Below are 17,370 nucleotides of genomic sequence, written 5' to 3' on the forward strand. Positions count from 1 at the left end.
AGCTACTGTATATTCCTGCCACAAGCAGTGTTGGTTCTACAGGTGCGCACAAGTCTCCATGTTAAAAGCTATACCGGATTTATAAGTTGAGGTATGGCATTACCTTGAAATGAAGTGGTTTTTCCAGACAAATACTGTGGCACTGAATACCGACGGTGATCGCCAGAGTGTATATTACCAGGTCGACACTGCGGTTACACGTCGCCGACGGAGCAACCTCGTAATAAAATTTCCGAACTTAGAAAGCGATTTGGCTATGGTACGTGGTATGAAACCAGTATTCATAACTCCCTCATGCCGTCGCTAGATATTTCTCCAGTATTTGTAACGCATTCTGTCTCGATGCCATGTCAGAGTTTCGGTGATATATCCACTGAGTTATAGGTGGTGCTTCATTGAGAAGGATCACAAACAGTAGGTGGTGTGCTGATAGATTTCATAAGAAATATACACTACCTTTTCAGATATCTAATGCTACACTTTTGGGTAGAAATGATGTCTATGATTTGGAATCAAGTCTTTCCATTCAACCAAATACCTGCATTGTATCCGATGGAGAAGTCCTTTAATGATTACAGCCATTAGTGAATCATATTTCTGACACTCTCATATCTCAAAACGTCTCACGTTTTTCGAACCTGTCTGCTATAGTAAAATTTTATATAGTCCCTATGTCTCTCGCAACTGCTACCATTTTTGGAGATTTGCACATGTGAAGGTTCCAATTTAAGTCGGAACTGAGCAGAAGTCAGAGAGCTGTATCTACAACTTTCTGCAACCCGCGTAGGAACGTCGTGACCTGAGTTAGTGCAGCAGGACTGTGTTTTGGCCGTTCAGTGGAAACTGGAACATGTTGTCATAGCTCCGCCAACAGTGTATGGTGTGTACGATGTGTAAAGTCAACGCAAAACGAAGCCTGCTCTTGCAATAGGATGTAGTATAAAAGACGGTACGGAAACTGAGAGATGGACGAGGATTTTGCTACTGCGTTGTGGTGCATCCCCAAACAACATACAGGTGCTGCTGTCCGAAGCAGATCTGTGTCCCTCATGGTACATTCATGTCTATCACCCTAACATGCTATCATAGTTATTCTGAATCATCCAACAGAGAAAAATTACGAAATATAAAAGCTTCACTAACTTCATCCGATACAGAACTCAATAAGAGTTTTACCGCATCTCTCTCCTCCCATATATCGAAAACAAATACCATCTGCATGCCACCGTCGAGCACATGTGACGATCCTATTAAATATACAAGTATTGATCCATTGCACAGACCAGTATACAGTTGCACCGCCTGTACTGTAGGAGGATGACCGCATCCTACAAACTATACTATAAGGTGCAAGAGGCACTTCCTGTGACCCTGTGTCATTATTTGAAACATTGTGTTTTTTCTGCAGTAACACACTTTGTGGACTGCCATACATTTTGTTTCTTCTGCCATGACTTCGAGGTTTGTGTCAGGTTCTAAACTGATATTAACACATTACGATCCAGTGCTTCTCACAGAAAACTGGATGTCGCACAGTGTAAATCATGTTGTTACTGCTGCTACCATAACACACCACACACACACTGGATGATTTTAAATAAAAGACATTTAGCACGTAAGGATACTGGAAGAGTTTGGCAGCATTGTGGAGCGTTTCCAAACTGCTGTCCGCACGTGACTGACGACCTCTACATTTAAACTCATCTGACACAGTGGTGGAATAACTGATGGCTCTGCATTCCATTTCGACTGATTCCTCATATTGCAGTCGTGTATGCGGTCAGTGTTTCGGTGCTAACCATCACCAGACATGGGCGCATCTGGAGAAATCTTGTGCACTTGGATGTGCAAGGACTTGGCATGCTCCAGTCATTCACGAGATGCGGAACGTAGCGGCTTACTTCTGGTCAGCTGCAGATTAAATCTGTAAGGGTGCTGCAGGGCGGGTTGGTCAAAGACAGAGGGGGTCTTTCAGTCTCTAATTTTATCCTAAGACTGCGAGGATGCTCTGTGACTCCCATCCGCACCTCGAGCATAGTGCTTAATTTACTATCTATCTCTATGCGGATGGGAGTCACAGAGCATCCTCGCAGTCTTAGGATGAAATTAGAGACTGAATGACCCCCTCTGTCTTTGACCAACCCGCCCTGCAGCACCCTTACAGATTTAATCTGCAGCTGACCAGAAGTAAGCCGCTACGTTCCGCATCTCGTGAATGACTGGAGCATGCCAAGTCCTTGCACATCCAAGTGCACAAGATTTCTCCAGATGCGCCCATGTCGAAGAGGTTAGCACCCCTTATTGGTGTATAGTAACAGATTTAGAAATGTAGTAACAGCGGACAGTTAATAAGAAAAAGAAACAGGTGATTTTTATGCATGATGGAGCTGCAGGCGGATTGAGTTCGAAGCATTTTGCGTAAATCAGCTACAGTATCAATTTTAAAGTATTGTTTTAGTGCCTGGGATCAGTACCAGGATGGTATTGGTAAGAGGGAACATAAACACAAGCACTCCTATGGCTACACGGTTCTGCACTTAAAACAGGCTATAATGTTAGATCGCTTCAGTTTCTGACCTATAAGTCATGTGGAATGCAGCGCTGTTAATATCCCAGTCTAAGAAAAGTATTTCCAGCTCATGGCATACATCCTCCTTGCAGGTTTCTCTGCGATAAACTATGGTAGCAAACTGTAAAATGAAAAAACTCTTTCCCTAAAACATCAGCTCTTTGTGATACATGCGCAATATAGCTTTCCAGAGATGTATAGCGTCCACAGTTCACATCCGATCACGGTTCAGAAATTATACTGTGCCCGCATCAGTCCTATATAACATGATCGTTAGTGACGGAGAATACCTTACAAAGAAACAGATAAACGTATAGCAGCGGCGTCTGACATGTGAAATTACACGTCACGTCGCCACTAACTCTGTAAACAGCAAATCTGTCTAGCAGGTGTATACATGGGGATTGCAACGTGTCACAAACAGTATAGCTAATTTAGAATCACCTTAGTTATGAAACTGAAGTCTCGATTTTATACCCAAGATGCGACAGGGGAATGGAATACATCACATAAATCCTCGTTCTTTTAGAGGAATGTGTCGAAACAGGATGGTCACATTTCATCACACATGAGATGGAAGTCCCTTAATGACCGAGAGGTTATGTGTTATCGATCGCAAGTAGACAGTGCTCTAAGTCACATACAGATCACATCCTTGTACAAGAGTCGAACACAGGCTATGTCATGCGACTGTTGCATCCTGACAGAACAGCGGAAAAAATGGTCAAATGACCTGCGGCAACATCTCCCTCTCTAGAATGCATCAGTCTGCCATTAAATAGTACCTCGTTACAGCTCCATCTCAATCGATCACCCCGTCCACTTACTGTTAACCTTTAACGCAGATGCATGTAAGTTTAGAGGCAGATGGTTCTCTGTTTTCCTGAAAAGCTTCAAATACAGTAGTCAACTCGCGTGTATTACTGGTACCCCAAGAGACATAGAGTAGAATGCTGCCTCGACGGAAAAAAGTGACTGTTTCTCTGGTTCCCTTCGCTTCCATGTCGACGTTTTCTCGCATTCCTCTTGCTGTCGCATACTTGTTCCCAGGAACAAGAATTGTTCTGCGCCAACAGGAAGACACGCAAGTACTTCCTCAATTTCCCAAAATTTTAGTGTATTTTCCCTCAATTTATACGTATTTTCCGTCACTTTTCGCAATTCTATCGATACCTCTCGATCCGCGTTCTAAAATTGGTTGTAAATGTAGTACAGCTGCCAACACCTACCACAAATGCACTATTTTTCTGATTGGGAAGTGTAGTATAGCACTGTACTCAATTGCATCCAGTCGCTTCCACCCACATATTCCATATTTGCAGTGAGTTTGCTCTGTTTTCTGTATGTCTGTGTACAAAGTCGAACGCTGACTCGGGTCTACCATGGGTCCTGGGAGCCATCCACGACACATGCACATACACAGACACTTCTGCTCAGTTCTCGCTTAAATTGGAATGATCACTTGTGCAAATCCACAAAAATGACAGAAATTGCAAGAGGCATAGGGACTATATAAAATTTTACTATAGCAGACGGGCTCGAAAAAGGAGACTCGTTTTGAGATATGAGAGTGCCAGGAATATGATTCACTAGGGGCTGTTATCATTAAAGGACTTCACCATTGGACACAACGCAGGCATGTGGTTGAATGGAAGGTTTGATTCCAAATCACAGACATCATTTCTATCCGAAAGTGTAGCACTATCTGAAAAGCAGCAGATCTGAAAAGCTAGTGTACATTTCTTACGACCTCAATCAACACACCATCTACTGATTGTGATCTTTCTCAATCAACCATCGCCTATAACTCAGTGGATATATCACCAAACATCTGACATGGCATCCAGAATTACAAATACTTACTGTCGAATGTCATCCAGTAGAGATGGCAATCATAATATTTAATTGTAAGTACAGTAATAAAATAAATATTTGGCCGGTTTCCTAGAGGCGATCCTCCAAGAAGTGACACAACAGTTCCACATCCCTCGACATAAGCTCCGCCACTTGTCTCCATATGACCAGGCTCCAGGTAGGAGGAACATTGCGACTGCGTCCTATACCAATAGTGGCAACGTGGATATGGTGACCGAGCGTCTCCAGTTGCAGCACTGCGATCGTCAATAGCGGCGCTGATCGCTGGCATAAGCAGAAACTTTGGGTCAACCAGCAACACTGCCCACACCACAAGTGGCCTTTAACATATTTACACCGGCACTGAGAATTATGTTTCTCGCTATGTGGTGGCGGACGTATTCGTGCTTCCGTTCATCTGTAGGCGCTACTTTTCCTGTTTATCGGCATATAGTGGCGGTCGTATTCAAACGCCCTAGGCTGCTATTGAAATGTGTTGACCTTTTATTTCGAAAATGGAGTAAGTCCATTCTTTTAAATAAACAAAAGATAACGCAAAAAGATTTTACATTAGATTGATCACAAATTATGTGATATCTCATTTGTTCAGAAAGTTCTCTCGTTGAAAGGTCACACAAAATACACTGAAGAACCGAGGAAACTGGTACACCTGCCTAATATCGTGAACGGCCCCCGCGAGCACGCATGGACTCGACTAATGTCTGAAGTACTGCTGAAGGGAACATACACCATTAATCCGTAAGAGTACGAAGGGGTGGGTGGCGATCTCTTCTGAACAGCATATTGAAAGGCATCCCAGATATGCTCAATAACGTTCATGTCTGGGGAGTTTAGTGGCCAGCGGAAGTTTTTAAACTCAGAAGAGCGTTCCTGAAGCCACTCTGTAGCAATACTCGACGTGTGGGGTATCGCATTACCCTGCTGGAATTGCCCAAGTCCTTCGGAAGGCACCATGGATGTGAATGGATGCAGGTGATCAGACAGGATACTCACGTACGTCTCACCTGTCAGAGTCGTGTCTAGACGTATCCAACTGCATACGCCCCACACCATTACAGAGCCATTACAGAGCCTCCACCAGCTTGAACAATCCCCCGCTGACGTGCAGGTCCATGGATTCATGAGATTGTCTTCATACCCACACACGTCCATCCGCTCGACACAGTTTGAAACGAGACTCATCCGAGCAGGCAACATGTTTCCAGTCATCAACACTCCAATGTCAATGTTGCCTGGATTTACTTACGTATAAGGTGAACCACTTGTATACACTTATATATGTTCTGGTGGACGGAGCTTTATCTTGCTGTGGTCCATATCCTCTTCCAGGACAATGAGTAAGATGTTGCACACGTGTTCAAAAGTAGCCACTGTGCTACGTAAAACACAATTCCTAACAGTCTTCGTGCCAGTTTCAGCTTTACACATGCATTTTACATTCGATGGTTTTGTTTATAAAGCAAAGACCTATCACTAACCAAAGATACCATTAACTTCCTACTGAACGAAGATCTAAAATAAGTAAAGAAAATATGTGAGAGATGCAACATTTTAACGACAGGAAAATGCATCTGCTCTACGAAAGAACTTAATATTTAAGTACTACAGGAGAAGCTTTTTTCAGCATTTTTTTAACAACTGGCAGCCGAAATTTTAACGAAACATTATAAAGCCCTCATATAGTATATTATAAAGTACACAAAAATGGTTCAAATGGCTCTAAGCACTATGGGGCTTAACATCTGAGGTCATCAGTCCCCTAGACTTAGAACTATTTAAACCTAACTAACCTAAGGACATCACACCATCAATGCCCGAGACAGGATTCGAACCTGCGACCGCAGCAGCAGCGCGGTTCCCGACTGAAGCGCCTAGAACCGTTCAGTCACAGCGTCCGGCTAAATTACACATCTTCATATACATATACATATATAAAATGCAAAAAAGTATCACATTTTCGAAACCACGTAATAGTATCCCATTGCGTAACATTGAAACTTGGCTCAAAGATGCCTGTGACCTTCCTCTGTAATGGTGAAAAAGTGTGCCATCCTGCGATGTCACCCGCGGTTCGGCGACGCTTCAAATACCTAGGTGTTGTAACGCCACTTCCTCGGACGAGAAATAAAAATCAAAAATTAGCTCCCAATACCACAAAGATTTCCCCCCAAGTCCCAAATTCCCAGAAAAGTGAATAAGCGAACGAAGTTCCATTTATCACTATTGTTAGGACAATAACAAGTAATTAAATCAGGAATCTAAGACTTGACAATTTAGCAATCTACGAAAGAAAGATTAAATTTCAGTAAAATTAAAGTCAAAATCATAATAAATCGCAAAATTTGCATAAATTAACATTCGCAAAGTAGAACCAACGATCCCAAGTGAGTAATGACTAAGTATAATTCAATGCATTGTCACTACGTTACGAGAGTTAGCCGAAGCAGGTCATATATTCGAATGTTCGTACATGTAGGCGCGCTTAGATTGTTTTTCAGATTGCATAATTGCGATCTATTATGGCACAGTAATACGATCTTCTGACTTCAAATATCACGGCATTAGAATTTGAACGGAGGACTTTTACCTACTAGAATAAAGTGAACTTTTAACTAGATAATTGAACTAAACATTACCAGTAGCCAGTGGTTTATAGAACTTCAGTGATAGGTCCGAAGCATATAATTTAAATCCCCCCAACACCTGGGAAAGTTTTCTTCTCAAGGCTCGGTTAGGAAGTGACTGATCATGTGCAATAAAACACCCTCTCGTGCCAAGTCGTGCATTTGTGATTTAAAATTCTATCAAATTATTGACATGAAACTCCAGAGTAACAATTACGCGCAGCGATAATATTTGACTGTAGCGCTCGGCGCTTGTGTAGAATCTTTGACTCAAATAACAAGCCCACTGTTACGATTTCCTAGATACTTGAAATTACGGCCAGCTTGTAGGGAATTTGTTGTGGATGTGACTGTATTGGTTTTATCATTAATATTTCATCATTAATCAGTTAACCATCGATTACGAACGATTAATTATGGTTCTTGGTGAAGTAAATATCTCACGCACGTCGTCATTTCGGTTCAGCACTGTTATTTGTGTAACGTCGTCTTCGTAACTTGATAACGATCTCAACACTCTACCGACTGTTGCCGAGTTTTAGCCGAGGCGATGTACAAATCAAACCAAATCATCAAGAAGAGGCGTCATAGTGTCGACACATGAGAGTAAATGACCATAGCTCAAAAGTTCATGTGAGGTTTAGGGTGTATTAATGAATTTCACCGCAGTTTTCCCAAATACCTATGTGGACGTCGGAGCCCCCCCCCCCCCCCCCCCGTCCCCGTTCATCCATATTCCACCATTTCGCCGCGCTGGATTAGCCGAGCGGTCTAGGGCGCTGCAGACATGGAGTGTGCGGCTGGTCCCAGCGGAGGTTCGAGTCCTCCCTCGGGCATGGGTGTGTGTGCTTGTCCTTAGGATAATTTAGGTTAAGTAGTGTGTAAGCTTAGGGACTGACGACCTTAGCAGTTAAGTCCCATAAGATTTCACACACATTTGAACATTTTTTTCCACCACTTCTTTTGATGTGTCTGCGATGGAGGTCATAACCGCGACACCCAGCTTTTAAATCAAGCAGTTTCCTTATGGGTGGCCGAGGAAAACATATTCAGACACACCGCCGCTCAGAATCGACACCCCAAAGCCCTCAGGAGGTGGCTCAAAGGGCGTCACTGAAACTACCTCTCCTCTTGGGCGTTGTTCCCACACATTTCGCGGTCGAAAGCGACAGATTGCATTGTGATAATGTTCTTCACACTGTTTTTCACTGCTGACACCCACCGGACGATTCTACCCTACTCTAAGGACATCGTTGGGCTGCAGCTCCATTGAATGTGATCTGGCTCCTATGGAGTATAGTGCGCACTATAATGTCACCTTCGGCGACGCTTCAAACAGCAACATACTTGCGAAAAAAGCCATACCTCAAAATTTCATGTGAAGTTTAACATGGGTCAAAGACGTCTCATTGGCACCAAACTTCATAACAATTCTGCGCAACACCATCGTGAATGTATCGGACGATGGGAAGATTATCACACCCCCCTCTTACCCACGTTTCATCCTTTCTTTTGACGCGTCTGCAATGGAAGTCAGAACCGCAACACCCAGCACTGAAATCACGCGATTTTCTTATGTGTGACCGAGGAAATGTTTCAGCAACAGGACGATGTTCTTGACAACGTTCGACACTGCTGACACCATCCAGATGATTCAACCTTACTGTAGGGAGGGACACTGTGGGGTTGTAACACACTGTACGAGGTCCAACCCCTTTGGAGTGCGGGGCAACTGCAATTTTTGCTCTGGTGTACAGGGTGGAACCACTAGGCCCAATCAAAATCATTAAACGAAATTGGAACGTGACCCGAAGCAGCCACCCACACACCTTCGTTGAGCATGTTAAGAATGTAGCTGTGGAAGACTATGGCAACCATGCCGGTGAGTGGTGCCTGCAATTACTGTAGCGCCTGAGGGTAGGCAACCCCATCGAGGGGATGACAAAGGGGTTACCTGTCCTCAGGCAGTAGAGCAGCCATGAGGCATCGCTCAACTGAATGGATATTGAAGTCTTTGACAAGTACATTTTTGACATGGTCAACAAAGGTGTGTGGGCGGCAGCGAGCGTGTTGCTGGACTGGGGGTCTTAGAGGCACTCTTTGCCATTTCATTCGTGCTCATATTAGTGTTGCACACATCCATGATAAACCACAGGAGGGCGCAAAATAGGAGAGTTGAAAAAGCATAAACACCCTTTGCTGCTTCGGATCACATTCAGATTTCGTTGAATAGCTTTGAATGTGCCTGAGGGTTTCACCCTATATACCAGAGCAAAAATTCCGGTCGAAGTACACTCCAAAGGGGTTAGATCACATACAGTGGGATTTCAGCCGCACATTGTCGCTGGAGTAAGGTTGAATCATCTCGATGGTGTCAGCAGTGTCGACATTGTCACGAACGTCGTCCTGTTGCTGAAAGCTTTCCTCAGCCATCCATAATAAAACCACGAGATTTAAATATTGGGTATCGCGGTTCTGACTTCAATCTCAGATGCATCAAAAGTAAGGGTGAAATGTGGGTAATAGGGGGCTGTAACGACCTTCCCATCGTGTGACACGTCCACGGCGATATTGGGCAGAGTTGTGATGAACTTTGGTGCCAATGAGACATCATTAACAAATCTTAAACATTTTTTGCACGTATCGAAAACAAGCTGTCTTCAAAGAGGTGATACTTTTTTGTTCAGTGCATAACTTTATATGGTCGTTACAGTTTATAAGTTAGTTGAGGGCAGTACAAAATTAAAAAAGTGGAGGGTGGGAGGAAGTCAGCATAGTTCTTCAATATTAGAGTTTAGATTTAATTAACTTTATACTGACATTATAAACATATTACACTAATGGCCATTAAAATTGCTACACCACAAAGATGACGTGCTACAGATGCGAAATTTAACCGACAGGAGAAAGATGCTGTGATATGCAAATGATTAGCTTTTCAGAGTATTCACACAAGGTTGGCGCCAGTGGCGACACCTACAACATGCTGACATGAGGAAAATTTCCAACCGATTTCTCATACACAAACAGCAGTTGACTGGCGTTACCGGGTGATTCGTTATTGTTTTGCCTCGTGTAAGGAGGAGAAATGCGTACCATCACGTTTCCGACTTTGATAAAGGTCGGATTGTAGCCTATCGCGATTGCGGTTTATCGTATCGCTACACTGCTGCTCGCGTTGGTCGAGATCCAATGACTGTTAGCAGAATACGGAATCAGTGGGTTCAGGAGGGTAATACGGAACGCCGTGCTGGAACCCAACGGACTCGTATCACTAGCAGTCAAAATGACAGGCGTCTTATCCGCATGGCTGTAACGGATCGTGCAGCGACGTCTCGATCCCTGAGTCAACAGATGGGGACGTTTGCAAGACAACAACCATCTGAACGAACAGTTCGACGACGTTTGCAGCAGCATGGACTGTCAGCTCGGAGACCATGGCTGCGGTTACCCTTGACGCTGCATCAAAGACAGGAGCGCCTGCGATGGTGTTCTCAACGAAGAACCTGGGTGCACGAATGGCAAAACGTCATTTTTTCGGATGAATGCAGGTTCTGTGTACAGCATCATGATGGTCGCATCCGTGTTTGGCGACATCGTGGTGAACGCACATTGGAAGCGTGTTTTCGTCATCGCCATACTGGCGTATCACCCGACGTGATGGTATGGGGTGCCATTGGTTACACGTCTCGGTCATCTCTTGTTGGCATTGAAGGCACTTTGAACAGTGGATGTTACATTTCAGATGTGTTACGACCCGCGGCCTTACCCTTCATTCGATCTCTGAGAAACCCTACATTTCACCAGGATAATGCACGACCGCATGTTGCAGGTCCTGTACGGGCATTTCTGGATACAGAAAATGTTCGACTGCTGCCCTGGCAAGCACATTCTCCAGATCTTTCACCAATTGAAAACGTCTGGTCAATGGTGGTCGAGCAGCTGGCTCGTCACAACACGCCAGTCACTAATGTTGATGAAACGTGGTATCGTGTTGAAGCTGCATGGGCAGCTGTACCTGTATACACCATCCAAGCTCTGTTTGACTCAATGTCCAGGCGTATCAAGGACGTTATTACGGCCAGAGGTTGTTGTTCTGGGTACTGATTTCTCAGGATCTATGCATCCAAATTGCGTGAAAATGTAATCACATGTCAGTTCAAGTATAATATATTTGTCCAATGAATACCCGTTTATCATCTGCATTTCTTCTTGGTGTAGCAATTTTAATAGCCAGTAGTGTATTTCAGATGTAAATACGGTTTATGCAAGCTGTAACTATAGTATTGTTAGGAAATGTTAAAATAAGAATTATTTGTTATTGAGGTACTCTGAGTATCTATTTAGCGTGGTGATTTTGCTGTCTGTTCTTTTCTTCTATAGTAGTTGTTATGATGTTATATAGCGCAGACGTTTTTCCTTGCAGTAGGATAATCTTCTTCCGATTTCCGACTTTTTGAGTTCCACATTACGTTTTATTTGTGTGAACAGCCCAAACAATGCATGTAGTAGTTATTTGTTAGCTACCTATAGTCCTTGAACAATAACATCATGTGTGTGTGCTGTTCGCACTGCAACAGCTTGCACATTGTCCTAGAGAAGCAAATGCACCACAAAAGACAAAGCACAATCCACCGGAACATATGTAAACAAATGCAACTGTCTCATCAATATCTAAATAAATTCAGGAAAATGGCAAGTTTTCAATATCGAAGCAACATACAGTGTTATGAATATAAATGCAGATGTTTCTATTGATGACTGAGGACAGTGTACTTAACAACATTATGTTAGTATTTACTTCATTTGCAGAGTAATAGTTGTAACCATTACAAGTGGTATACTTTTAGGTTGATTATTAACTCCAAGTATGCGTGATAGAAGCAACCACTGATGTTTATTTTACCCTGTGCTGCAGGTTAGGTACTGATGTGTGGACATGTGGGTGCAAGACGGAAACTCTATACTGACAGGCGTAGTTCAATTCATGTCACAGATAAGACCATGCAGAAAACATCAGCTAGTAAATTATTAATGTGTTTGTGGAAAGAATATTAGACAAAGAGAAAAAAACAGCTAACACTCTAAAGTGGGTAAATTTTAAGGCACCAGTGATCACAGTATATGTAGTTATAAGCTTTACACCCTGTATAAAATGGCAATAATCAATATTCTTGTGCATTCCTGGAACTGATAACATGCTGCTGATGAAAAGACTGGTGTTATTGGAAATCATTTGATTGATAAATAATCAGAACAGCTGCTGTGAGAAGATTTATTGATCTCCTATCGGTTCACCATTAGTTTCGTGGCTGTGAAGTCATATGCTCAGGTGCCAAGCAATTGAACTTTCTAGACATGGAAACAGTCCATCAGTAAAACACAGATGTCCCCTATCCCCAACTGATCGTAGCGTGAAAACGTGACTGTCAGAAATTTGCCAGAGGACTACATGCAAGATGTAAGATCAGCAGAGGTGAGAGGATATGCGTGGAGCAGCCTGGCTCATATTATACGATTTACATGTATTCTCTCACCGCTGCTTTTGTCACATTTCGCATGTAGTCCACTGTCAAGTTTCTGACGGATGCGTTTTTACGGTACGATGAGCCAGAGGATATGGGGCATACTTGTTTTATTGAGGGATGGCTTCCATGTCTAAAATGGTTAATTGTTTGGCACCCGTGGATGTAACATTATGAGCATAAAACAAGTTGTGAACGCATAGGAGATCAATAAATCTTCTCATGGGAGCTGTTGATGCACAAAATTTTGGTAGCATTTTCGGGAAGCAGTGCTCCTGTAAACTGTGTAAAATCAGTGATGAAATAGTATAGATTTTCACACAGTTTCATCGACTGAGGTTGTAACAACAACAACTGTACATATAATAATTTTTTCTTCTGATTTTCGATAAATTAGTGTACGCAATGTTCTGATTTCATTTCTTTTTTCTTTTCATGTCATTATCTTAAAGAAACTGTAAACAATTTTCGATGTGAATATTAATGTTTATGTCAAATTGCAAGCAATATTATAACAAAATGGAAATGTAAGAAATGTTGAAACTGTTGTAAGATGTTAAAGTTGTAATTGTGCGCCTGGTCCATACGTAGGCAATGTATTAGGATATGTAGAATGCAAAACCTTTGGTGAATACCCTGTCTGTAGGGGAGCGGTAAAAGGTGGATGGCAGGCGAGCGGGGGAAAAAGCACACGGGCGCGGCACGGCATAACGGGCTCAGCAGTAGTAGTAGGAGTTGGGCATCGGTCTGAGAAACACGCTCTGGATCGAGGACGCTCTCCTGGAAAACGTGATTTCATTGAGCCTCGGATGTGCCGTTTCCGACGACTATACAGCATGGCTATATTCCATAGGCACTAAATGGAAAAGTATTGCGACGTTAAGAAGAAGCAAAGTGCCGATACATCAAGAGCCAAAGCTGTGATTGTATGTGTGCTTTGCGCTTCGCCATCTCACCGCCCGCCAACCGCCGCATCGACACGAACAGGTTGAAACTTTTAGTACTGTATTCGTGTGGACCAGTGTTACTTTTGTTCCATACTGTTCAATAACAACTTAAATTTTACCAGATCTGTCCTATCAGTTAATTATCCTCACAACTAACCTAGACAGGGTCCTTTCCACATGTTGTGCAATCCGAGTGTCCCGAAATGAAGATTTAAAGTTTATGTTAATAATACTTACCTGCAGACCTATCTATGTTAGAATGATGTTTAAAGAACTTTGTTGTTAATGAATATATAGGTCTGGCAAAGTTGGAAGATAATGTTGAAATTGGTTTAGTAATGAAGTTTAATTGTTTGAGGCAGATAAAATGGTAATTAAATGAGCAGGAAATAAGCTAAAAAGAGTAGTAACTCACCTATTGGAAATCTTGAGTGCTTAATGAATCCTTTAATCAATATTTTCAATACAGTGATCATAACAGTTTCAGGGTCCCCCCCCCTTTTTTCTTTTCTATTCATTTAAATTCTGAAGTGTACTGAACTGATTTGACCAGCAAAGTTAAAGTCAATATAAAACCAAAATTTATTAGTGTTTTACCTTTTTCAAAATTGACATTGTATGTGTGTTTCGAAAGTGCTATTGCTAGGGTAACATATGCCCGAATTTAATCAGATCAATAGACAGTACGAAGTTTGTAGTAAACATTGTAGTGTATTGTTGTGTATTTATGGCTCGTCCATATTAGTACAGAAAGTGAAATTATTAGTTCAGTAGATTTTCTGGTTCTAAAAGTTACCATATTATGCAGTGTTATTACGTGTTGTTTTGTATGAAAGTACAGCAACTTGTACAGGGAAGAAACTCAGTTAATGCCTAATTAGGCTGGCGACCGTATTATTAACAATTTTGTAGCATCTGCTGTGTTGTTTCTTTTCCGTCCTAACGTGTGGTTGCACTCCGGAATTGCTTGACGTATCATTGTTATTACTGAGTGGGTGCAAGTCTGATTTGCCTCCATTCAGGTACACGCGGTCAAAATCTATACAAAAATCCTTTCTCTTAAGGTGAAGCCCGTCAACTTACCATAGTACAGGCTTTAATAAGTATCGTGCGCAGTAGCGTAGGGTTACAAGTGGCTCCCGGAGACAGGACATCCAGTTGTTGTCGGTCACAAATTAATGTGAATACCGAACAGTGGATGTTAAGGGGCACGAATTGTAATAATATTCAGTAAAGTAAATAGCAGTGAACGTCAAATACAGTGGAGAGGTGTAATTGGCATTCAGTATGGACAGGAGCGTAGACACAGTAGGTGTGCCGAGCGTAATGGAAAATGCGGCTGGCAATGACAGGAGTGTACGCAGCCAGATAACAGATGGCGTTAGCGGTAGACAATTGGCGTACATACAATATCACGAACATGTTAACGAACAGATTGAAATGTCGAGAGTGCCTCGAACACAGTAAGGGATAAAACAAGAAGTAGAGGGTGACTTTGTAGATGATAGTGGGTATGTGAATGAATCCACTGACATGTTTGATTCTTCACAGATAAAGAAAGAACCGAAAGAAACTTTTGAAGTAGGATCGGAACACACAGATTCCGTAGAACAAAACAGTGTGAAAATTTTAAGCATGAACGATTTATTTGAACAATTAACCAAACAAATTGCGGGACAGAATAATCAGCTTAAAACACACGTTGCAGAGCAGCTCAAAACACAAAATGATCAGCTTAAAACACACGTTAATCAGCAGCTCAAAACACAAAGTGATCAGATTAAAGCACAGGTCGAAGAACAAGGAATCAAAATTTGTAAACAAATAGAACAGGTAGAACAAAAAGTGGGTAGTTTAAGCTCTGTAGTAAATTCTATGAAATTTGAAATTGACACAATTAACAAAAATATGGATACTATGCAGGGGGAAATTGACAACATTAACAGTAGGTTTTATGTTGAAATTCTCAACATCCAAGAGAAAGTAGAGCCTCTAGTCGAAACAAAAGTAGACGAAAAAGTTTTCGGTCTTAAAACTGAGATCGTAAACGAATGTCAACACGGAATCTCACGATTGAAAAAGGCAGTTTCAGACACTGAAAGAGATTTAGGTGAGAAAGTTACCGGATGTGTACAAAAATGTGAACAAAGTACTTCAAAAATTCAAGGCAAAATTTTCGATCTTGAGAGTAAAATTAAAGATAGGCCTGGTGTTGTCTATAATGGCACACCACTTACGAAGCTATTGGAAGGTGAGGAACGCTTCGATCCCGCCAAGAAACATAACGGATGGCATCCGTTAGATTTCATCAAAATTTGCGAGAGGATATTTCCTGAAGACTTGTCTGATCAGGAAAAGATAAACGTAGTAATTAGCGCCTTAGCAGGTGACGCTAAGCGCTGGGGAATTAATATGAATACCGAACGAATGACGTTCGAAGAATTTAAGCAAAAATTTACGGAAGAATATTGGTCCGAACAAAAACAGGATCATTTGTTGCGCGAGTTTATCATGGCCAAACATCATGATAACAGGGGCAAGAATTCTTTGAAAGATTTCTGCGAATATTGGTTCCGAAAATTGACACATTTAAGAGGTAGAAGATCCGATTCAGAAATCATATGGGAGCTATATAAAAAGCTTCCAGAAAATTCGAAGAGATACGTGGGAAGCAATCATCGCAGCTTCCAAGCGTTTCTCGAAAGGGCCGAAGACGAAGACCATTGGCGCGAAAGTCGTGCCAATCATCAAAATTTTAGAAACAGGAATAACTGTAATAATGACGAGAGAAATGACGGCGATGGGTTTTGCGTCAGTATGATACAGAGAGGTAGAGGTAGAGGAAGAGCAAGTTATCCAGGTCGCGGTACAGGGTACACCGCACAAAATAATAACGACGCGGGAAACTGATTTCCGCGAACGTTGCGGGCCAAATGGAAGCGGACAGTACATACCGGCCCCAATTTAAGAAAGGTTACCGAACTGACAGTAAAGTTATGAGACAGGTTAGAGACAGGCGTGGAACGACGCAACGTGTTGTTGTGAAACAAACGTCAGGTGCGAGCGCGAATGAGTCATCTTCGCCACGCAGAGCGATACTTGTTAACAGGCGAGTGGAGCATCAGAGGGCAACGGCCCAGCCTAGCGGAGCAGCTGTTCAGAGAGAAGCCGCTAGCAATGCGGCGGCATTAGGTACGAACATTGCCGTAAGAACTGGTGAATACATTACGAGTGGTAATTCCGTGGCAAAGGAAATAATAGACGAAACTGTGGATACACTGAGAGGTGCGGTTAGCAGTGTTAGCAATGAAGTAAATGGCGAGAATGAATTAGCGGAAGTAAAAAATTGGCGTGTGCAGATCGACGATCTGTACAAGGGCCTCAAGCAATGTGAGTGGGAGGATTTTAAGAAGGAGTATGAAGCAAGGAAGTTAATTAGTGAAAAAGGAGATAGTAGGGACGTCGATAAGGTGACGTGGCCCGAGTTTAAAGAGGAGAGAGTAAATAGCGCCGCGCAAAGTATGCGTGCTGCTGATAGGTCGAAGGTTAAAGATAGAAAGGAATTGGAGGATGAAATCCTCAGCATAGAAGAGGAAGTAACTTCCGTTAATGATCCGCCAACAGTACAAGTTGCTACCGAAAGGCACCGTGGGGAAGAGGCAGGTGATTACCTAAAAGTAATTGAAGTCCACGAGGATTACACTAAATATGAAGTAACAGTGGATGTGAGTAAAGCTGATAATGAGGCCGTTTTGCCAAAAGAGGATATTGAATTAAAATCAAAGCCTGACAAAAATGCAGAGGGAGAACTTAATGCCTGTCTCAAAAAA

This window comes from Schistocerca serialis, chromosome 1, assembly GCF_023864345.2.
Source record: "Schistocerca serialis cubense isolate TAMUIC-IGC-003099 chromosome 1, iqSchSeri2.2, whole genome shotgun sequence".
NCBI classification, from domain to species: Eukaryota; Metazoa; Arthropoda; class Insecta; order Orthoptera; family Acrididae; genus Schistocerca; species Schistocerca serialis.